This window comes from Leopardus geoffroyi, chromosome C1 (genome assembly GCF_018350155.1).
Source record: "Leopardus geoffroyi isolate Oge1 chromosome C1, O.geoffroyi_Oge1_pat1.0, whole genome shotgun sequence".
Lineage (NCBI taxonomy): Eukaryota > Metazoa > Chordata > Mammalia > Carnivora > Felidae > Leopardus > Leopardus geoffroyi.
This window is the reverse complement of record NC_059328.1, coordinates 32,452,849-32,475,911: the sequence shown is the minus strand read 5'-3', so window position 1 is coordinate 32,475,911 and position 23,063 is coordinate 32,452,849. Positions and strand designations below refer to the sequence as shown.

Below are 23,063 nucleotides of genomic sequence, written 5' to 3'. Positions count from 1 at the left end.
GGTGGGGCTGGGGCAGAAGGAGGTTTGGCCAGAGCTGAGCTTTCACAGGATGGGGCGGGGGGGAGTCTGGCTGGTAAAGAAGGGGAGGGAGGACCCTCCTGAGAGAGGAGACAGGGCGAACAAGGGTTTGAAGCCTGGGAAGAAGGCAATGTGCTCAGGAATTATCAGGTAGTTGAAAGGCAAGGGGTGAGGCAGAGTGTCAGGAGAAGGGTGAGGCTGGACGGTCACGGTGGCCCTATGGGGAAGAGGCTCTGACCCTTTCCAAAGGCATCTGGATTTCTGATGGCAGTCAGCAGGCATCAGAAGTGGTCGTGGAGCACCGTGATCTGTGCTGTTCTGTGACGCAGAAATACCCCTCTGCACTGCACGGACCGGTGGCGGGGGGTGGGCAGGGTGGAGAGGAGCTAATGGGTTTGAGACCATTCAGGGGCCAGTTCACTGAGAATCTGGTGACATATGGGATATGGGGGATGAGGGAGAGGTCACTGATGGCTCCTGGACTTCTCGGGATGCGTTGGGTGACTTTCAAGACACCCGTGCTGAGATTCAGAATCTGACCCTGGGCCTTGGGCTGCTCACCTGGGACTCAGCAATAGAGGCCAGTTGGTCCCAGTCCCTGGATGATACCCCCATCTGCTGGTTCCCCCAAGAGGAACCAAGAAAAGCATGTGGATGCTGTCGGGATGTTGATTCATCTTCACCAACACACCTACAGATATTTTCCCGTTACCCGGGGGTAGTAAATTGAGAGAACTCAGTGTTTATTCACTCATTTATTGTCACCAGTTATGTTCAAGGCTTTGTGAGTGATACAGAGATGAATCAGACACATCCCAGTCCTGTCCTCAAAGTTCGTGTGGTTTGTCTGTGATGCCGACAAGAATTTGTATATATTGTATTACACACACACGGGAGAGGAGGTAAATGCCACAATAAAGAGACCAAATGCTATCTATAAGAGATCATTTCTGGCCAGGGAGGGTTGGTCATGGAAGGCTTCGTGGAGGAGGGGGCATATGAGCTGGGCTCACAATGGTGGATGTGGTTGGATTCGGCCACAGTGGCACAGAGACAAGCATTCCAGACAGAGCCCTGCACGGGAGGGGACATGAACGCTCTGAGCAGGCAGTTTTGGCAAGGGCAGGGGTTTGTACGGGAACGGTGATGTCAGGGGCATCCTGGCATATTTGTGAGGGTGATCCCAGGTGGGGACTATACTCTCCAGGAGGAACCGCTGAAGGAGTTGGGACAGGAACGGGCCAGGTGAGAGCTGGGTATCAGGGCAGTTTATCTGGCCTTGTGGAGAGAGTGAGCTCAGGACGACAGTTTGGACTCTGTCATGTGTTGGTCTAGATGAGGGGACAGGCACTGGGTCTTAGCAAGGGTGACAGAAAAGAACTTCATCCACAGTTATTGACGCTTACTGAGGCTTTAGGCCGGGCGCTGTTCTAAGCATTTTATGTGGATTAACCAATGGAGTCTTCCCTAGATCCGACCAGGTAGATGCTACATTTGTTACCATTTTACAAACCAGTTCACTGAGTGGCAGAGATGTGAAATGAACAACCTGACCCTGGTCACACAGCTAGGAAGCCGAGGAGGAAGGATTCAAGCCCAGGAGCTTGTGCTCCTAAATCCCACCCTAGAAAGGTCTTTCCTAAGGGGACTGAGCAGATGAAAGGTGGTCCTGCCAGGGTCGGGCCCATTCCTCCCACCCACCCGGCAACCCCGAACAGCGGCTCTGAGGGCTGACCCAGGCCCTCCTGACCCCCCTATAGACTGGGAAGGGCCCAAAGGGCCCAAAGAGTCGGTTCACCGACTCGAGCGGCCTACATATAGGAGGTGGCAATGCAAATAATTGATGCAATGGAAACTTTCTATGGAAAAAGGTACCCACTCAAACAGCCACAGAGTCCAAAAAAAGGAAGAAGGGCAGAGCAGACCCAGAGGGCTCTGTAGCAAACAATTTCCTTTGGCATAGCCTCCGCTGCCTGACTGAGCCCTTGAACTGGCGGGGGTGGGGGAGGGGCGGCCCTGGGCAGGAGTGGGGGCAGGTTGGGACCAGAAGCTCAGCTGGGTCCCTTGAGGGCCCCGGGTCACCAGGCTTCCCCTCTCAGCTCAAGAGGCAGTCGTTGTGGGGACACAAAGCAATTGTCCCTCCAAACACCCACACCCTGCCCGCTTCTTCCCAGCGGGTCTCGCTTACTGACTGCTTCCCGAAGGTGGGCCCGTTGGTTGAAGCTGTGCATTCCCTGGGGTCTCCCAGGGTCTAGACCTGCTCTTCTCTCTCCGTGTCCTCCCATTATGGGATCTGGAATCTCCTTCTTTTAGAGGACAAAATCCTTGTTAAGTGTAAGTAAAGCTGAACGATCAGGAATAACCAAAAGAGGAAGAGCGGGAAGGTCATTGTTTGGAAAGTCGCCTCTATGTTATTTAATTCTTCTCCTGACCATTTTAGAGATGGGGAAACTAAGACCTGAAGTGTTAAATGGCCCCTGAGGCCACACAGTGGCAGAGGCTGGAGGTACCCAGTTTTATCTGTGACCAAAGCCTGGGGCTGTCCTGCTGTGCGAGGCCACCCCATCTCCTTGTTTTCTGAACGTCTGCTCCCTCGACTGTCATGTGACGGTGAAGGAGCCTGCCTGTAGCATCAGTGTGACAGTGACATAATGTAGGGACAGCTTTGACACATGGTAGGCAGTCAACAAACATTGGTTTTCCCTCCCTACCCGTCCCTTCTGTCTCTCCAAACTGGGGAAGATGTGATGAGCCTTTTGGGGAGAAAGCAGCCCAAGTGTGGGGTGCCTTGGGAGAAAGGGCCATAATCGCTGATTTTCTGGCCCATCTTCCCTACTAGATCTGTGACATCTGAGGCAGGGGCCCAGGTCTCTTCCCCTTTGCACCCTGTGGTCTAGCCCAGTGACGAGGAGGGCCTTGTGGAAGGTCACTCAGCTGGAGGCAGCGGGACCCCAAGTGTGAGCCAGTCCAATGGGCTTTCTACCACACCAGCGAGGGGAGACTTCTGGTGCGAGAGGGCCCCCACAAGGCGTGGCCCAGTATGGCAGGAAACAGCTCCTCTACACCTTGTCTGAGCCGGTGCAGTCCCTGGGGTTTCGACCGCAGCTCCTCTCCCTGCCAACTGTTTATTCTCCTGGACTCCTGGGCTGGGTACCCTCCGTGTGCCATTGAGTGCCTCCCTCCCCATCCCTGCAGTGCCTGAAAACCATGAATATTCCTTCTGCCTAGTCCCAATATGGAGCTTAGGGGCCCGGGTGTTCCTGCCTCTCACGACACAGAATCCCTTACCCTGCCCTTGAAGTTCCTCTTTTTCTATCCTCGAAACAACTGGAAATGTATCAGCATCCTCTGTTTTTAAAAACCCTGCTTTTACTGAGAGTCACCAGGTACTCTCAACACAGGTCTTGTCCGTCCGTATCAGAGGCCCTGAGCCCCACTGCCTTTCTCTCTGCTCGCTTTCCCTGTCTGGGACACCTCACTCTGCTACATGGGAGGGAGCAGCCTCTCATCTGGACAATGCAGCCAGGACCCGGGAGAGATCCAGAAGCAGCCTCTGGGCTGCCCAGTGCACATGGACAGTGTTCTCAGACTCAAGTGCAGGCATTTGAAGCAAAGGTGAGCACCCCAGAAAAGTGAGAGCCCCCAGCCTGGCTGCAGGGAAGAAGGCAGAAAAATTTGCAGAGCCAGTCGTGAAACAGGATCTCTAGGAGGGAAGACTGACAGAAGAAGGGCAGCTTGCAGAAGCTGGAGAAGGGCTAGGGCATTTATTGAGTGCCTCTTGTCTGCTGAGTTTGTGCCACATCTCTCACACATGTTGTCTCGTGTGATCTATACCACAAACCCAGGGAAGGGTGATGTTTTTCACTTTTTACTCGTGAGGAAAGTGAGGCTCAGAGAAGTTAAGCAATTCATCTGAGGTCACACAGCTATTCCTGGGTGAAACCAGGGTCCAAACCCAAGCCCTTCTGATGCCTGGACCAACACTCTGCACCACCCATGAGGATTGTGTGGCGCTGGGTAAATGAGGCTTGCCAGTAATTCTCCCTGTTTCCCCTCCCGTTTGCTAAGTAGCCCAGCACGACCCACCAAGGCTATTCCTTGTGATTCTGCCATGTGTGTCCCAGTGTCTTGGGTGTTCCTCTCTCCTCAGTGACCCACAGACCATGATAGCGGAAATAAAAATACAGATGGATAGATTTGTCCCACGAATCCCCGCCCCACGCAGATCAGACTCAGCTCAGCCATGTGCCAGCCTTATTTGCAGGTGTCCTGTTCACAGTGGTGGGACAGGCTGTGTGTCAGGAGGGCAGCCAGGGCCTTCTCTGGGATTGGGGAGTGAGGTCCAGTGCTGGAGTCGTGGCGTCCTGGCTGCCTCACGCTGTGGCAGTGAGGCTGGCCCCTGCAGACATCTGGGGCTTTTCTTTCATTCCATCACAGCTGAACTTCCCCTGCGGTGATGCCAACCCCAGTGCCCAGGCCGGATGTGCCGCGATGCTTTGGTTCCATGGGGAGGGTGGGGAGTGGAGAGGACGGCCCTCCCTCCCCCTGAGGTTTTGGGTGGGGCCTGCAGAAAAACTGCAGAAGAGTCCTTCCTGCCATGGGTGGGCGCCACCTTGCACATGGGCCCCTCTTTCCCTGATAGGCCTTCCTTGTTCAGCTATTTTCTGAAAAGAAGACATTTTGATATCATTTTTGAATTACTGTCTTTATAAAAGTCATAACATGCTTATTGTAAAAAAAAAAAAAAAGAGAGAGAGAGAGAAAGAAAAGAAAAAAGAACAATTTAGAAATGTATAAAGAAGACAGTGCATACTCCAAACCCTGTCCCTTTGCAGTCCCAGCCCTCAGATGAGCTGAGAGCTTGGGGATTATTCTCCAGGACCACAGCAGGCACAGCCATACCGACATGTGTGTGTCTGATGCTACTTTGCCCCCTTTCTCACACCATTCCACTGACAGGAAGTGAGTGTAGTGGCTAAGAGTGGGGGTTCCAGAGTCAGATGGACCGAAGTTCACCACTTACCAGGTCTCCTAACCTTGCCAAGCCTCATGTGGAAATTGGGGTCCCAGTCCTGCCTTGCATCCTGCTCTGGCAGGGGAGGGAGATCGCCCAGGAGAAGGGCTGAACTCCATGTTCAACACCTAGAAAAAAACCACTGAGTATCTCTGTTATTGGTAGGAGTGTGTAATTATTTTCCATTAAGAAATAGTCCCATGACTATTCCATTGGGTGGATTTATCAGCATTCACTTATTAAACCAGTTCCCTAGTGATGGATAGTAAGGTTGTTTCCATGTTCACTGGTAAAAATGTTGCTGCAGTGATCACGTGTGTGTGACATCTGTGTGTACGTTCCTGGAAGATGATGTATATTTGTGTGTGCACTTGGGAAGCCACTGGCTCCACGTAAATTTTGGCCACCTCTTGTCTCCAGCTCTGATGGTGGCCATCATTTTCCTCTTTGCCAACCAAATGGGGGAGAGTTGATATTGACTTGAACTTATATCTTTTTTAATTATTAGTGAGGCCAAGCATCTTTTCCTATCTTTATTAGACATTTTCATTTCTTGAAAATTATTTATTTCCTCTCTCCATTTTGTTAGCTTTTCCTAATGTTTTGTGGGTACTTATTATATATCATGGATAATGACCCTATTTTTAAAATGTTTGGTTAGAGGGGCGCCTGGGTGGCACAGTCGGTTAAGCGTCTGACTTCAGCCAGGTCACGATCTCGCAGTCCGTGAGTTCGAGCCCCGCGTCAGGCTCTGGGCTGATGGCTCAGAGCCTGGAGCCTGTTTCCGAATCTGTGTCTCCCTCTCTCTCTGCCCCTCCCCCGTTCATGCTCTGTCTCTCTCTGTCCCAAAAATAAATAAACGTTGAAAAAAAAAATAAAAAAAATAAAATGTTTGGTTAGTTATTTTTGAGAGAGAGGGAGAGAGTTCAAGCAGGGGAGGGGCAGAGAGAGAGGAAATCATAGGATCCCAAGCGGTCTCCACGCCATCAGCACAGAGCCCAACATGGGGCTTGATCTCATGAACCATGAGATGGTGACCTGAGCCTAAATCAAGAGTCAAACATTTGCCTGTGGGGCTTAGTCTGTTGAGCGTCCAACTTCAGCTCAGGTCATGATCTTGGCTTCGTGAGCTCGAGCCCCACGTCGGGCTCTGCTGACAGCTCAGAGCCTGGAGCCTGCTTCGGATTCTGTGTCTCCCTCTCTCTCTGCCCCTCCCCTGCTTGCACTCTGTCTCTCTCTCAAAAATAAATAAACATTTAAAAAATTTAAAAATAAAATAAAATGTTAAAAAAAATTTTTTGAAGAGTCAGACACTTAACTAACTGAGCCACCCAGGCACCTTGGCCCTATTTTTATATGTTGCAAATATTTTTACGTAGCCTGTCATTTGCTTTGTAACTGTTGCTGGGGCCTTTTGTTGTATGTAGGGCTTAGTGTTTTTTATGTAAGCACATTTATTCATCTTTTCCTTTAAGAGCATGGAGGTCCAGTTCAGCCTTTGAAAGTTATTTTCCAACACTAAGGTACACAAATATTCTAATAGTTCTGGTATTTTCACGGACTTGCTGATATGTATTATTTATTTCTTTAATCCCAATAAATTTGTGTTAAGTCTGGTGCACATACTCTATTTAAAATAGAATCCTCTGCCTTCCCTCACTGTATCCCATTTATTTCATGCTTGTAGGTTTACACGCACCTTCCCTGGCTAGATCCTCAGATCCTGAAAAGCAGGCATCTTTTCTGTTTTGTTCACTGCTGACTCTCCGGTGCCCAGAACAGTGCCTGATACATAGTAGGTGCTTAGTAAGTACTTGTTGAAGGGATAGACAGCCAGCCAGTTGTCACAGCTTTCTTATTTAAATAATCCATTCTTGGGGCGCCTGGGTGGCGCAGTCGGTTAAGCGGCCGACTTCAGCCAGGTCACGATCTCGCGGTCCGTGAGTTCGAGCCCCGCGTCGGGCTCTGGGCTGATGGCTCAGAGCCTGGAGCCTGTTTCCGATTCTGTGTCTCCCTCTCTCTCTGCCCCTCCCCCGTTCATGCTCTGTCTCTCTCTGTCCCAAAAATAAATAAACGTTGAAAAAAAAAAATTAAATAATCCATTCTTCCTCCACTGTAATTACACCTTCGACAGCCTCTTATACGGTTACTGGTCATCAGGTTCTCCCTCTTCTTCGGTTTTACAGTTTATAATTTTCTAGAAAATCATCAGTTTTCAAATTCATTGACATCAAGTTATGTATGAATTTCTCTCAATTTAAAAAAATGTTCATATACCTGTTTATACTGCCCTTCTTAATGGTTATTTGTGATTGTGCCCTTTCCTGTTACTCAGATCAGCCAGGGCTTTGTCCCTGGGGTTGGTCTCAGAGAGCCAGTCTGCAGCTGTGTATTTCTTTCATGGTGGCTGCTATGCTTTTCTCGTTCACTCATTTTTGTTTTCAACTTATTCATTTCTTCCAGATAGATCATTTTGTTTATTCTACCCTTTATCAGCTTCTTGGGTTAGATGCTTAATTCATTTGGTTTCAGTCTTTCTTATTTTATCACGAAAGCATTTAAGGTCTGAATTTCCCTCCAAATGCAGTTTTGGTTACACTCCCCAGATTTGTATTTTATTTTATTTTATTATGTTTTAAGTTTATTTATTTATTTATTTATTTATTTTAATGTTTATTTATTTTTGAGACAGAGAGAGACAGAGCATGAATGGGGGAGGGCCAGAGAGAGAGGGAGACACAGAATCTGAAGCAGGCTCCAGGCTCTGAGCTGTCAGCACAGAGCCCGACACGGGGCTCGAACTCACAGACCGTGAGATCATGACCTGAGCCAAAGTCGGATGCTTCACCGACTGAGCCACCCAGGCACCCCTATTTATTTATTTTTGAGAGAGAGAGAGAGAGAGAGATTTAGAGAGCGAGCAGGGGAGGAACAGAGAGAGAGAGAATCCCAAGTAGGCTCTGCATTGACAGCACAGAGCCCCATGTGGGGCTCAAACCCATGAGCCATGAGATCATGACCTGAGCCAAAACCAAGAGTCGATGCTTAACCTACCGAGCCACCCGGGTGTCCCTTCCCCAGATTTTTAAAAAGTAGGATGCTCAATGTCATGCATTCATAAATATTCTACAAAGGTATTTTTGTGCCTCTTTGACTCAAGTTATTTAGAAAAGCATATTTTAATTATCAATATTCTACAAAGGTATTTTTGTGCCTCTTTGACTCAAGTTATTTAGAAAAGCATTTTTTAATTAGCATGCACATGGTTTACTTACTTATTTATTTATTTATTTAATTTATTTAGCTGCTTGTTAATTTCTAACTCCGTTGCATTGGGACTGCAGACTGTGGTATACATGTTGGAATTTGAGATTTTCTTGTAGTCAGGTACAAAGACATTGGAGAAAAAGACGGTTTCTCTGCTTCTTGCGTATGGATGAAGTTAAGCTTACCAGCTGTATCTTCAGAACCTCCCTACTTTTCTTTGGAGATTACTTGTACCATCAGACTTAGAGTAATGTGTTTAAGACACTATTCTGTGTTGGTCTTCTTGTGGTTCTAAAACTGTATTATTTCATATATTTTATGGTTCCACTGTTCAGGGTGAAGGTAAGGTTCATGATTCATGTGTCTTCTTGGAGAAATAGACCCATTAGCAATCTTAAGTGCCCCATTTTATTCTATTTAACATTTTTACATTTTGTCTGATATTAACATTAACTTTCCTGGATTTTTTGTTACCATTTTGTTATTATGTTTTTTTGCCTTTTTTTTTTTTTTTTTTTAGTTCAACCTTTGTCCTTTTGTTTTAAGTGTATCACTTCCAAACAGCAGATGGCTGGATTTTTTTTTTTTTCCATTCAACCTAATCTCTTATCTCAAAATACAGTCATTTAATTTACTCACATTGTTCTATTTATTGATACATTTGGGCTTGTTTTATGTCTTTTGGTTATGATACCTTTTCCTTTACCTGTCTAACGCTTAATTAATTGAATTAATTAATCAAATTTTTTGTTTCTCCCCCTAACCCCACACACAGTAGTTAAGAGGTCTGTATCTTTTTTTTTTTTTCTGGAAATGGTTACCCTTAAATTAAAAAATTAAAACACATGCTTCTCTAGTGTCAAGGAGCTAATTCCCAGCCAAATGAGACCATTATTATCAGCATTTGCTTAGATTTGACTGTGCATTTTTCTTTTATTGTTCATCACTGTTTCCTGTGTATCCTGTCTTGCCCTTTCTCGAGTTACTTATTCTGATACAGTTTTAATTTTGTGGTAGTAATTCCTTGAGTAATTGTTTTAAGAAAAGATAAGTGGCATACTATTTTTAGTACTTCTGTCTTTGGCTTTGAGAGCCAGTGGAGTAACAGATCTTTTAACCCTTTTTCCTCAGACCTCTGTAGTATTTGTTGCCTTCTGGCAGTTAGTAATGTCAAGTCCAATGGCAATTTGATTCTCAAAATTTTTGGAGAGTCAGAGACAAAGCTGAGCCCACTGCTGACCTGGGTAAAGGGTGACATCACCTCCATGGAGCTTTATCATATCCAGAGGAGGCAGCAAGATCGGGATTTGCTGAGGGTTGAAAGTCTCCTTTAAAATGGATATGTCAAGGGGTGCCTGGGTGGCTCAGTCGGTTTAGCGTCTGACTTCGGCTCAGGTCATGATCTCTTGGTTTGTGAGTTCGAGCCCTACTTCAGGCTCTGTGCTTACAGCTCAGAGCCTGGAGCCTGCTTCAGATTCTGTCTCCCTCTCTCTCTCTACCCTTCCCCTGCTCTCTCTCTCTCTCTCTCAAAAATAAAATAAACATTAAAAAAAATTTTTTAAATGGATACGTCAGTGTGGGAGCTTCATCAGGATGGTGCAAGGAATACCACACAACAGGCTGGGGGTGAGGGTAAGGGGGGGGGGATTTTGAGGCAAGACAAGGGACTCCAAGAATCTTAGGGCACAAACTGTTGATTGAAGAGCTGATGGATTCTTCAGGAAGTTTCTGCAAAGAGCAGTCAAAGCATGTGTCAGGGCTAGAGTCTCCTGGAAGAGAGTCATGCTAAGGAAGACAGTAAGGTGCGGGGTAGGTGGCTTCGGGTCTCCTGTCCTTCCCACTCTTGTCTCTTTGGAAACCTGAAGGATTCACTCATTACCCTTGGATTTCAGTAATTCTGGCCAGCCAGCCCTGCCCTGGCTCCCTCGGCCTCCGAGCACAATTCCCTCCCTGGCAGTTGGCACGTGGGCCTTTCCCTGCCCCTGGTGGGTGAAGCCGCCTTAGCTTTGATTCGATTTTCTGTCATTCCTCCTTGTCTGCTTTTGCTCAGACTTGCTGGCCGGCTGGTGCTTCTCTGAGACTGTTCTTACTTGAACCTTTCTTATTTCGTTGGACGTTGTTCTGTGTCCCCGGAGTTTGGGGGAGAAGAGGTAAACCCATGGGCTCCACCTACCATGTAGAACGTCAGGCGTGTGTAACATTTTCCTGGTGACCGGATGCAGGCGGGTCCGCCCGGCCCACTCACCTGCTGCTGGAGGCCAGGAGCGGCACTCGGGCAGTGCTGGCCCCGCTGGCAGATGGCGAGCAGTGGCTCGCTCCCTCCACCTGAGCCCGTCCTCTGCTCCAGCCACACCTCTGGTCCCCACTGCATTACCTCGCTGATTAAGACGATTCCGTGACCTCCCTCGGCTGCGAGATCAAGCCCAGCCTGTTACATATACCAAGTTCTCCCCCTGCCCAGCTCTCGCCTCCTGAGCTATCACCACCTCTCACCTCCGGCCACACGGGCAGCATGAAATTCTTCGGACACTCGCGCAGTTTGGGGTCTCCTGTCTATGTACACTTCTTACTCTGTCTTTCTCTCTCACCCATTCAGACATCATCAGAATCAACTACTCTTTTCTTCCTGACTTCAAGGGGTAGTCGCTCAGAACCAGTGAGTCTATGCATCCCTTTGTTCCTGGCCCCTCCTCCCACAACAGTGATCCCCTTGAAGGCAGGGACTGAATCTTTGCCCTTCCCACTGGGCCTGACCCAAAATAGGTGCTGAATGTGCTCGGTTCAATGAATGAGCAACCCAGCTAGGTTCTAAAGAGACTTGTTCTAGTCCGACTGTGTGTGAGACCCTGTGCCAGTCTCTAGGGGTGGGGAGTGGGTCAGATTGACCCCGCCGAGCTGTGTGCAGTCCACAAGGCCTGTGAGACTCCGGACTCTCTACGCTCAGAGGTGGGGAATTGTAGACAGTGTTCATAGGATAGCCCGTCCTAAGAAATCAGGGTTTTGACCCTGGGAGGGACAGAGCACAGCTGTTTGTATTAATAACAGATCTATCAGAGGATGTGGGGTTGATGAAAACCAAGGAGTGGTGAGAAGTTCGGATGCTTCGGGCAGCAGGATCAGGGAATGATAGACGGAGGCCACTGTGGGGTGGCGCAATGCTGCCCTGGGGTGCGGGGCAGCGCTGGCTGGATTCCAGAGCAGCTGGTGTGGCGGGGAGGGGAGAGCAGAGTGGCTTCAGTTACCTGCACATTTCGTAGGAGTCAGCAGCGGGACGTAGTTGCCGGAACATTAACTCTTCCAAGGCTGTGCCAGGAAAACCACGGTGCCCAAGAGAAGGAAGTCATGACAGTGCCCCAGGCCCATGAGCAGGTGACTCCAGACCCAGATCGCTGGGCGTACTGTGGGATAACGCCCAGAGCAGCGCCAGGCACTGGTCTACCGAATCACTAAAACCCTGGGAGGTGGTCGCTATTTCTTAGCCCCGCATTCAGGCATAGGGAGGCGACACAGAGGTCACGAGTACAGGGCCGGACGGGGACCCAGGTACCCTAGCTCTAGGAGCCACATCCTCAGCCACCCCAGCACACTGCCTCCGGCAGACAAGCCAAAGCCTAGGCCCAGGGGAGCAGCGTGGATGCGACACACGCACACTACACTCAACTAAAACAACTCAGGCTTTCTGGAGCACGAAACGCCCTCCCCTGTATTTTCTCATTTGATCCTTACAAACAGCGTGTAAGTTGATGATTGAAAACTGGTGCTCCCTCCTTCATCCGCTGACCCCTGAGCCCCTTCCCTTTGGCCTCGAGTGCTCCATTTGGTTTAGTGATTTGGGGAATCCGGTTCTTCTGTCCAACTATTGGATTTAATTTCCACGCAGGCCCGAATATGCATCACTTGTGCAGGCTGTATTCGTTTTCTCTCGCCGTGTAGCAAACCATCTCAAACTTAGTGGCGCCTGTTTGTTAGCTCGTGGTTCTAGAGGTCAGAATTCTGGTACAGAGAGGCTGACTCCTCTGCTCAGGGATGAAATCAAGGTACCTGTGGGCTGAGCGCTTGTGCTGAGGCCCTGGGGAAAATTCTGCTTTTCCAGCCTTGTTCACTTGATGTCAGAATCCAGATACAATCCATTGGTTGTAGGACTCGGGTCCTTTTTCTTGCTGGCTGTCAGTGGGGGGGGGGGGGGGGGGGGGGTGCTTCTCTGCACCCCTTCAGGTGGCCTTTCCACATGCCCCCTCCATCTTCAAGGAAGCAACCTTGCAAGTCAAATCCCCCTGATTGTAATTCCCATGACTTCCTCTTCTGCGACCAGCCAGAAAAAAACTCTGCTTTTAAAGGACTTTCTTGGGTAGGGTAAGCCCATGGAATAATCTATTTTGGGGTCAGGTGTGTCCTGTAACGTAACCTAAGCATGAGAGCAAAGTCCATCCTGTTCACAGTCCTGGGAATTATGCAGCATGTGTACATCAGGGGACGGGAAACCTTAAGGGCCATCTTAGAATTAGAATTCTGCCTACTTGTTGGTGAAGAAACAGGGGACTCAGAGAAGTTAGGTGCCGTGTGCAAGATACAACATGGTACCAGGACCACCATGCCACATTGTCTTCCCAAGGGACGTGGGGATCGAGCCCAAGATGAGCAGCTTGGGAGGAGCTGGGGGCCTGGGCCTCCTGGGACCGGGCAGAGGTTGTTCTGTGTCTGAAGAAGTTGACCTAGCAACCTCTTTGATCATACTTTTTTTGGCCGTCTCCTGCAGGATTCAAGGCACAAACCTGGCAGCCTCTAACTAGTTCATGGTGGAGCCTCAAGAGATACTGGCCAGGCAAGCTCTCCCTTCCAGAGGGAAGAGCAGAGCATGAGAGGAAGGCCACGTAGCAGAAGTGGACATGAACGCTGGTTTCCAAAGAGAACAGTGTTTTAGTTTTGGTCATCGAAAGTGGTGCCTTCAGCACAGGTAAGAAACAGGCCATCAGTGAGTATGCTTGATGGGGGCGCCATTTTGGTCTTTTGCATGAGCTCTCTACTGTTCTTCCTCTTCCGAATGTATTGTTGTTGTTATTATTACTATTGCCTTCCTTGAGCCTATGTGGAAACTGGAAGTCATCAGGACTTCCTTGGCCAAGAGCAGAGACCTTGAGGGTCAGCACTCTTTCCCTGCCTCCACGTTGCCTCCCCCCAAATTCAGTTGTCTTCCCAGTTCCTCAGTTTCCATTCTGTCCGTGGCAACAACTCCTCTCGAGAGACCGCAGCCTCCTCACATGATGGCCCACACACCAGAGTTCCACCGTCTTTTCTGTCCCCCTCTCCCCCCACCCCCATGATGGCTCTTGCCTGAAGAGCCCCTGGCCACCCCCTAACTACTCAGAGGAGCACAGGGGGTGTTGCAGACTGAGCGGCGTCTCTTCAGGACCCTCCCTGCAGTAAAGAAGTGAAAGGATGTAGGGTTCTCAGCCCTGGCTACACGTTAGAATCATCTAGAAAGTTTTTAAAAATTTCTAGTAGCAAGACCTTGTCTCCAGAGATGCTGGTTGAGTTAGCCTGAGGAGGGGCCTCGGCGTCCATCTGTGTATTTGTGTATATAAATATTTAGCTCTTCCGGTATGCTCTGTGGCTCCAGGTTAGAAGTTCAGGTTGTGGTTCAGGCTAGGTGTGTGGTGTTAGAGCTCTTTGGGCTGGGAATATGTCTTTGGATGTTTTGCCTGGCTTCGGGGTGTGTCAGAATCACCGAAGTAGGTTGCAGGGGTTGCCTGGTGAAAACAAAGGGGGAGCCTGGGTGTCTCAGTCGGTTAAGCGGCCGACTCTCGGTTTCGGCTCCGGTCACGATCTCACGGTTCGTGGGTTTGAACCCTGCGTTGGGCTCTGCGCTGGCAGGGCAGAGCCTGCTTGCGATTCTCTGTCTCCCTCTCTCTCTGCCCCTCCCCCACTCGCGCCGTCTCTGGCTCTCTCTCAAAATAAATAAATAAACTTTACCCCCACCAAAGCAGATTTCCTGGCCCACCCATGTTCTCTGAAGCAGACTCTTGGGACGGGGGAAACAGGAATCTGTATCTTGACTCAGACGCAGCCGATGTGTGGGTGCTCCGGGGCCTCTTTCTGGGGACTCTGGTGATGCTCTCCCTGTGTTTGGGTCTCTGGGCTTGGCTGTGAGTCCTGAGGGCCTTCCCAGCCTGGCGTGCGGTGAGCAATGCCTCATCCCCATCCTCCTAGTGGTTTCGCACTTACAGAGAGGAGGCTAGGGCCTCGGGCAGCCCTCGAAGAGGGCACCACTGTACCTAGTTGTTCTTCCTCCATGGGGACCCTTGGGGTAGCTGGGCCCAGGCCTCTGCCCACAGCTCAGCTGCACCACGTGGGCCCCCTTGACCCAGGCCGTGACCGGGGTTTTCCAGTGGAGGTGGGGGAGTCACCCCTGGACTCTGAGGAAGAAGGACTGCCTCACTCTGTGCCTCACTCTGAGAGATGTGCCACGAACTAGTTAGATGTGGTGCTTAATAGTGGAGGCTCTGGACCTTCCTGGGTTCAAATCCCAGCTCAGGCACTTACCGGTTTTGTGAGGCATTTACGATTTAGGAGGCAAGTTGCTTGGTCCCGCTTGTAAAATGGGAAAGTAATGGCGCCCACCTCACAGGTTGCTGTGCAGATGCAGGGAAGGCCCCTGGAACGTTGCTGGACACGTAGTAAGGGATCCCCAAATGGGAGCAGCCCTTCGGACTCGTGCAGGCAGGTTGGCCACCTCTCTGCCCTCCTGGTTGCTGTGCTGTGACATGTCTGCCATGCCCTGGCCATCTGGTTCCCAGCGTAAGAGTCAGAGTGAAGTAAAGCCACCAACACTGCGTATGGGGCCTGGGACTTTATCGGCAAATCCGAGTACCGCACAGACCCGAGTGAGGCTTGCTTCTATCGCCCCTCTTATAGAGATAAGGAAACTGAGCACAGAGAGGTTCAGTGATTTAAAGATAATCACACAGCAAGTAATGAGCAGAGCCTCTGGCCACAGAAGACCCAGCACTCTCTTCTCCACCAAGACGCATCCTGAAGAAAGGCAATAACAGCTTCAAGGATGACCCTTCCCCAGGAATATCGACATTTTCATAGGAATCAACAGTGCCATGATGAGTCGGTCCCCTTCCATGGCATCATGGGACGTCTCGTGGTGCCGCGGTTTAGCAGTTGTTTCCATCTGCGTATGTCACAGCCTTTGTGGGTCTTCTCCGCCAGCAGTCTCGGGGAAGGATCTGGGTTTATTAGGGTAGGTGCGCAGGAAATACTTGAACCTGGCTGGAAACAGAAACCTCAGAGGGATATGCAGGAAGAGATATGGGAGGACCGTCAAGGAGAGTACAGGTGGGGATCCTCCCCAGACCTCGCATTGCCTTCCCCTACTTTACTGCTAAATGCCCTTTTTGTCCATGTGGGCTCTGACAGCTGCAGGGAAGAATCCGTAAGGGATGGGACTGGTCTAGAGGGAAATGAAATGTCAGTTCCAGCAAGAAGTCTGGTCCCCAACCCCCTCCTGTGCTCTCCCTGGGGAATAAAAGCCTCTGTGATTAATGGGGTGCCGACTCAGGGCTTCTGGAGTGTCCGGGTGTTCCTGGCCCACAGCTGGCACAGCCTCCCTAGCCACCACGGAGGGTGCTGGAACATATGGCCTCTGAACGAGGGAGAGGGCTCAGGCCCGGGCAGGTGGGGATATCAGGTAGGAGCCAGCTGGGGGCCAGCCTTCATTGACATTGCACACTCCCCTATGCTGGGGAGGCCCATTCACACTATGTGAGCTTGGCAACAGCTATGTTTGAGGTTACTGGAGGGCAGGGGGATGTGGAGTCATGGCCCCCCTCTACTGGGAACCTGGACTGAGGCTCTCTCCAGAGTAAATGTGATTTCTGAGTAAGTCAAGATGAACCTAATTTGAAAAGAGACACTAGAGCATTTTCTCAGCAGCAAAGCCCTCGGCCAGTAGTCTGCAAACTTCTACGGTCTTAGAAGCCATTTTTAAAAGTCGAATCATACATGGAATGCCAATAATATAAAACAGATTATATTGGCAGTTTATTGATATGCATTTATCTTTTCTTTTTTTAATGTTTTTATTTATTTTTGAGAGAGCGCAAGAGGGGAAGGGGCAGAGAGAAAGGGGGACAGAGGATCTGAAGCGGGCTCTGTGCCAACAGCAGTGAGCCCAGTGTGGGGTTTGAACTCACAAACCGCGAGATCACGACCTGAGCCTAAGTCGGACGCTCAACCAACTGAGCCACCCAGGTGCCCAATTTTTGACATGTATTTATTATGAACGTCCATCAATAAAAACATTGAGATCTCAGAGTCTGGATTAAGGGTCAACAAACTACTGCCCACGGGTCTAATCCAGGCTCTTTCCTGATTTTTGTAAATAAAATATTGTTGGAACATAGTCGTGCCATTCACTTACACATTATCTATGGCTGCCTTCCTGCTCTGGTGGCAGAGTTGGGTAATTGTGACTGACTGTCTCTCCCACCAAGTCAAAAATATTTACTCTTTGGTCCTTTATAGAATTTTGCCGGCCTCTGCTCTAGATAATCATTTTATCACGTACCAACTATAGCATCTAATATTGCCTTTTTTGTTTTTATTTTGTTTGGCTTGGTTGCACAGTATTAAGCAAATTCCAAATCATTATCTATAAGATGAAGTGAATGGTAACAGACTTCTAACCGCTTTCCTTCAGCCCCGAACGATCTTCAGTTCAATGTTAGATGGACATTAGGAAAGGAGGAGAATGGTTCTGGTTTGCATCACTGAGAGTATCAGGCAACGGCTTGCATTCCTTCCTATTACAACACTCAGACAGGAAGCAGACAATCTTGATGACGTCTTCGTGATAATCCACATACTATATTCTCATATCATGCAAAGTTTCAGAGTGTATATGTTTGTGCAGTTTTATGTAAGGATGTATAGTCCTGAACCGAAGAAGCAACATGTCCAGTAAAGAGCTCCGAGCTTTCTACTTGAAGACCTATTTTATACTGAAGTTCAAGACCTGCCAGGCTTTAGTCTGAGTTCTGCCCAAACCAAGTTAAGCTGGCCACACCTGTTGTGTGTACCTGGTGGGTTACTATGATGTGCTAAGGCACATGTTTGAATGCACAGGTCCATTTTCCACCATGGTTTTATTTAAAAGGAGTCGAACTATATTTTTGGAATAAACTTCTCGAGTGACCTTTGAAGAACTTCTAAAATACCTCCGTGGAACACAGTTTGAAAGCCTCCCCCCCCCCCCCATCACATATTGGTGGTTCTCATTTCTGTGCTTCACAGAGCCGAGGATGCTGAGGGCTGGGGGTGGGCGAGGGGGTGGGTCAGTGGAAGAAGTTCTTGGGAAACAGGGAAGCCTCCCGGGCTCCTGCCAAAACTTGGGGTGTCTCCTGATGATTGTTGATGACCTAAACACAGCTCCCCTGGCTGCTCTCGTGACTTCCAGCCATCAGCTTGGGAGAGGAGGTCTGGAAGAATGTGGGGAGATTGGAATATGTGCAGGGAAACCTGTGGTGTTGGCGGGGGCGGGGGGGTTGGATATGGAGGGAGTGCACAAATGGCTTCTAAGTAGCATGCAGAGGCCTTTGCAGCCACTCAGCAGACCCAGGTTCGGGCCAGGGTAGAGGAAGCAGGATGGCAGGGGGCAGCTGGCTCAGCACTCTAAGCAGGTTTGTGCAGGAGGAGGGTCTTGTGAATGCCTGGGATGGGGACCGATGCCCCAGGGAGTTGGTGGCTGGGGTTGGGCAGTGGCTTTGGCATTTGAGGCAGAGCCCACAGAGTCAGGAATATAACCCAGGAGTCCCGACTCACAGGCTGCCTGCCTTCCCTGGGGGGGGGGGGGGGGGAGGGGTGCAAGGGAGGGAGGGGCGGGTGCTCAGGGATAAAAAAGCACCAGCTCTTTCTGAGGTTTTGCTGCTCACCCCGTAGAAAAAGAACATTTTTAGATTTTTAAAAGGATGACCTCATTTTTTTCTTATTTACATAGCCCTGTTTGTTTATACAGTCCTTTAAAAATAGCGAACGTGTGCTAAGCTTAGCACTCTCTCCCGCCACAGCGGCAAAGCCAGCGTGTGGGGAGAAACACCTTTTTCTCTAAGAGAGGGGCAGCCTTGTTTCCGAGGACAGATGGGAGCAAAACGGGACAGGTAGGAAGTTTCGTGGTTTTTCGTGTCGCTTTTCCAAAATAGCCACACTCCTGCCTCCCACTTCCTGCCTGACTCGACTCAGGGAAGATTTTCTCCTATAGAAGACTTGTGTTCTGTGCATTCTCAGGGAGGCATGAAGGGATCTGTCAACAAGCACACACGCTTGACCCCGAAGACCTCGAGCTTGGCACTGGGCTTGCGTTCTGGCTCTGCTGCCTACCGGCTGTGTGACCTTGGGCAAGCCGCTCCACTTCTCTGTGCCTTATTTGTAAGATGAGGAGAACAGCACTTACCTGCACTTGCTACGCACAGGAAGTGAGGGAGTATGTGTAAAGGGCGTAGCCCAGTGCAGGCACACAGCAACTCTTAATAAATCTCGTGACAGGGGCGCCGGGGTGGCTCAGTCGGTCAAGCGTCTGACTCTTGATCTCAGCTCAGGTCATGATCTCACGGTTTGTGAGACCGAGCCCTGCGTCGGGCTCAGTGCTGACACTGCAGAACCTGCTTAAGATTGTCTCTTTCTCTCTCTCTCGGGGCGCCTGGGTGGTTCAGTCGGTTGAGCGTCCGACTTCAGCTCAGGTCATGATCTCCCGGTCTGTGAGTTCGAGCCCCACGTCGGGCTCCGTGCTGACAGCTCAGAGCCTGGAGCCTGCTTCGGATTCTGTGTCTTCCTCTCTCTCTGCCCCTCCCCTGCTCGTGCTCTGTCTCTCAAAAATAAAAACATTAAAAAAAAGAGAGAGATTCTCTCTCTCTCTTTCTCTCTGCCCCTCACCTGCTTGCTTTCTCTCTCTCTCAAAATAAATAAACATTAACAAACAAATAGATCTCTATATAAACAACAGCAATGATGTCATATTCGCCCCCCACCTGGACAGTTAACTAGCCCCCCAGCCACCTTCCCTTCCAGCCAGCTCATCTGCCCCACCCATCCCTACATTGTCCCAGAGGGATAGAAAGATGAAACACAAATCCGACCATGCCGTCCCCTGCTTAAAACCCACCAGTATCTTCCTACATGCATGGCCGGGATCAGCAACATTTTTTTTCTAAATGGCCAGATAGTACATATTTTAAGCTTTGCGAGCCACACGGTTTCCCTTGCACCTGGTCACCTCTACTGTGCTGTGTGAAGGCAGCCACGGAGAGCGTGTAAAGGAACGAGTGTAGCCGTGTTCCAGTAGAACTTCATGGACAAAAACAGGCAGCGGGCCGGATTTGACCTACAGGATGTGTCCATCTCCTCGGCTCAGCTTCCCTCATCCAGCCCGTTCCCGTTCTCCGTCGCTCTTCCTCCTCCTCCCCAACTGCTGTGCAGAAAGGACTCCTCACACTTTACCCAAAGTTCCTTCCTTCTGGAATCTCCTTCCCTGCCCCCACCCTCGTGCTTCTCTGCCACGACATTAGGAACCGTTGCCCTGGGGTTCTGTGGGTTCTCTGGATTTCTGCTCTGGGCATGTGTGCAAGCACCCTCTGTCCTTGCTTTAGAGAGGACACCCCTCACGCAGGAATTCTGCCTCCCTCCTTCGGGTGTGCTGGTGTGTGTGTTTAAGTGTTTGTAGCTGCTCGGTAAGCATTGTTACTGAACGCAAAAGACCTGTAAGACAGACGGCTGCCCTTAGGGAGCTTACAGCCTGGCTAGGAAGCTAAGATGTGAGATGGTGAAAAGCCAGCCAGCAACCCAGGATGGAAATGACTGGGAATGTGTCTGTTGGGGTGCCCAGGACAAGGTGCTTCTGACCTCTGTGGAGGAAGGAGAAGTCATCTGAGTTGGACCTTGCGGGGTGGGAAAAAGGTTCAGAGAGAGGGAGGTCAGGAAGGCTCTCCGTGCTGGGGAAATGGCAAGAAATAACACTCGGCTCTGGGTTCACGCTGGTGAGCGGACAGCCCACCCTGGTGACCACTGAGGGACTCCTGTGAGAGACTGGGGCCTGGGCCTGGAAATCAGGGTGGGGCCTGCTCCGGGGCTGGGGCGGTGCAGAGGGGGTTGGAACATCTCTCGAGCCAGAATTTCCCCAAGTGTGGCTCATAGACCACCCCCTACAACAGAATTGCCTGGGGTGTTTCTTTATTTTTCTTTATTTTTATTTTTTAGAGAGGGGGCAGGGGAGAGAGAGAGAGAGAGAGAGAGAGGCAGAGGCAGAGAGGGAGAATCTTAAGCAGGCTCCACACTGGGAGAGGCTCCACACAGACCTCTCTGAAATCAAGAGTTGGATGCTTAACACAATGAATCACCCAGGCGCCCCTGGGTGTTTCTTTAAAACACAGATTCTGGGACCACTGGGTGGCTCAGTCAGTGAAGTGTCTGCTTTGGGCTCCGGTCACGATCTCACGGTTTGTGAGTTCGAGCCCCGCGCTGGGCTCTGTGCTAACAGCTCGAGGTGCTTCAGATTCTGTGTCTCCCGCTCTCTCTGCCCCTCCCCCACTGACACTCTGTCTCTCTCAAAAATAAACATCAAAACCCCCCACAGATTCTACAGCCCTGTCTCAGGAGGCTGGGGGGCTAGAGAGGGTTAAAGCCATGGTCTGTAGGAGGAAGAAGGCTGCAATACGGTTGAAGGTGATGGTCACACGCATTCTGTAGATTGACATCACCCGTGCACGTCTCTGCCAGGCCGGGGAGAGGCGAAGCAGGAATGGATCATCTTTTCCAAGAGCAGATAAAAACACCCAAGCTCAGACATGGGAAGTGACTTGCCCAAGATCACTCTGTGAATTACTTGTGGACGTGGGACTGGCTAGTTTGGCACAGGCTTCCCCTCACAACCCCAGGGCCTGGGGTGGTCCTGGAGGTTCCCCAGAGAGAGGAGAAAAAAGGTTTGGTGAATGTCCCCAGACCCCAGCACAGGCTGGCACACAGCTGAACCAATGAGGGGACGGGTGGGGTGGGTGGAAGAGGTGACGTGGGGGCAGAAGGGTGGGATTCTGGGGTGGTTCTGACGCGGCGAGCCAGGAAGTGTAGGAGAATGGCCGTACCCGATGCAGAGGGGGAGAGATGAGGTTGGCGGCGAAGCATATTGCATTTGATGGTTGGCCAAGCTGAGCCGTCACCGCTGGAAACGTCTGCCTGGGGAGTTCCGGGGCAGCACCGGTGATGTGTACAGCCGTGGAAGCTGCTAATCAGGGCAAGAAATGGCAGAGAGACACGCAGGGGATTAAGGACCAGCGCCTGAGGGATGAGCACACACATCTAGAAGAAAAGGCTCTTCGTGAAAGAGCCCACGAAGTGTGCGGAGAAGCGGAGTCGGGACGGGCTGGGGCTGACCCAGAAAAGAGGGGTCAACCGCCAGTCACCCGGGAATGCCCTTCGGGCCCCTCTTTAGAACAAAACCGGCCAACCTCAAAGAAATGGTGCCATGGGTAAATAAAACTGTCAGTCAAAGTAAAAGCGAAATCACGAGGTTCTGTTTGCTCGAGATTTGGGCTTCTGATCAGCATGGCCGCAGGTGTGGGAGAGCAAGTGGGAACGGGAACCGCCTGTCCCACCTGTCGGGACAAGCCATTCGGTCTGTGCCGGGTGCTGGTTGGCACCCTCCCGTGGGATCGTGTTGTGGCTCCGGGCCTCCTTCTCCTCTCCTGGGTCTGTCTTAGCTCCTTCCCTTTCCCTTCTGGCTCTCCCTTTATTCGCTCAGCCGATATTTATTCCTGGGAATAAAGCTCTTCACAGAGGGATTTGGCTGAGGTCCCCAAACGTGGCCTGGTCTGCGAGTCTCCCACTGGAGAGCTTTTAAAGCGATAGATTTTGGACTTGCAGATTCCCTGAAAGCAGGGAGGGGCCAGCCACGTCTGGGTCTTCTGAGCCTCTCTCGGAATTAATCAGCTGTTCCGAAGCGGCCCTACCTGGGCCCGGCTGAGGTCTGGGTTCTAACCCCATTAGGTCCTAAATATATGGCATCTGGTGTGGCCTCTTGGCTGGCCTCCCTAGAGCCTTCAGAGCCTCTCCTTCCATTGATCCTGCCTGTGCCACCAAACTCGTCCCCTCCCCCACCTCCAGCTCACAGGCACTGTGGCACGGTGCCACCATCACCCTCCTCCATCCTTAGAGGTGGCTCATCCTGAAAATCAGCCATGCCTAAAAGAGAAGATGCCACATCCCGTTCTAGGTGACAAAAGGCGGATTCTACCTCTTGGAGCTACATTGTGATGGGGAAAGAGTCGCACATATTCACCTTGTCACATACCATATATTTTGTATTACCTACAAAATAAATACATAGATATTATCTTTTTTCTTTCTTAGTGTTTATTTATTTTTGAGAGAGAGAGAGAGACAGAGCACCAGCCGGGGAGGGGCAGGGAGAGAGGGAGACACAGAATCCGAAGCAGGCTCCAGGCTCTGAGCTGTCAGCACAGAGCCTGATGTGGGGCTCGAACATATGAACCCTGAGATCGTGACCTGATCTGAAGTCGGATGCTTCACCGACTGAGCCACCCGGGCGCCCCAGATATTATCTTGTACTTAAGTAAAATACATAGTATGTGGCAGGGTGAGTCAGGAAAGAAAAGGAACCAAGCAGTCAGGGTGGGCCTCGGAGGGTGGCATTTGAGCAAAGAACTAACGGGGAAGCGAATGAGCTGTGTCCTCCCTGGGGAAGAGTGTTCGGGGC

General features: G+C 50.5%; 1 protein-coding gene across 1 annotated transcript in view; it reads left to right on the top strand.

The window, feature by feature from the left end:
* HIVEP3 (HIVEP zinc finger 3) overlaps positions 1 to 23,063 on the top strand; it is a 378,357-nt gene that overhangs the window by 267,150 nt on the left and 88,144 nt on the right. The window contains 1 exon segment of the mRNA XM_045476889.1: positions 13,056 to 13,253. The gene's annotated coding sequence lies outside the window, so the exon portion shown is untranslated.